This window comes from Raphanus sativus, chromosome 3 (genome assembly GCF_000801105.2).
Source record: "Raphanus sativus cultivar WK10039 chromosome 3, ASM80110v3, whole genome shotgun sequence".
Taxonomy (NCBI): domain Eukaryota; kingdom Viridiplantae; phylum Streptophyta; class Magnoliopsida; order Brassicales; family Brassicaceae; genus Raphanus; species Raphanus sativus.
In genome coordinates, this window is record NC_079513.1 from 2,338,888 (window position 1) to 2,339,770 (window position 883).

An 883-nucleotide genomic window follows, 5' to 3' on the forward strand; every position below is an offset into this window, starting at 1 on the left:
GAGAGAGAGAGAGAGAGAGATCTAAGACTGTTCTTCTTTGGATTTTGGGTTTTATCTTCTATACACACATGTTTACTAAATTTAAGTTTTTAGTTTATTGTTACGTTGTCTCTGGATGATTAGAGAAATACAGAAGTTGTTGTTTAAGAAGATTTTTGTATATATTTGATACTAGTGAACCGTTGAAAATACCGTTGAAAATACCGTCCGCTCCCTAGATGTATCGGTAAAAGGAACTAGATAACCAAATTCTAACACTCATCTTACAAAGATCAGAGAGAGAGAGAGAGAGAGAGAGAGAGAGACAGAGAGAGAGAGAGGACTTGATGATGGAGACAAGGTGGAGACGAGGTGACACGAAGACTGAAGTGGAGAAACGTAACGAGGAGATGAGCCACACCAAAGCCTCCTTTCTCTATCCTCCTCCTACGCCGCGAGTTGATGAGCCACACCGAAGCTCCCTCTCCATCTCTGCTTCTTCATGACATCTTCTTCCTCTTCTTGTGCGACAGATATAGAGAGAGATAGTGAGATTGCTTCTTCTTTTAGTCTTTGTTGATTTGTTGCTCATAGAGAGAGATAAGAGGGTGAGATTGTGAGAGAGAGGTAGAGCGATACAGAGAGATTGGAGGATAAGATTATTGATGGTGAGGAGGAAAGAAGAAAAGTTGATTTACATCCGTTGGATCAAGTTAATCCAACGGTAGATAACATTGATCCATGTGCTCTTCAAGTTGACCAATGAGAAGCATTTTTAATATTTATTTATATTTAAATTTATAGGTTTTTGTGACGTGAGGGAGGAAAAAAAGAAACACAAATAGATATGGGTCGTTGGAAGAGATGACATCGATGGTTGTGAATGTTATCCTTGTGCTTGGAT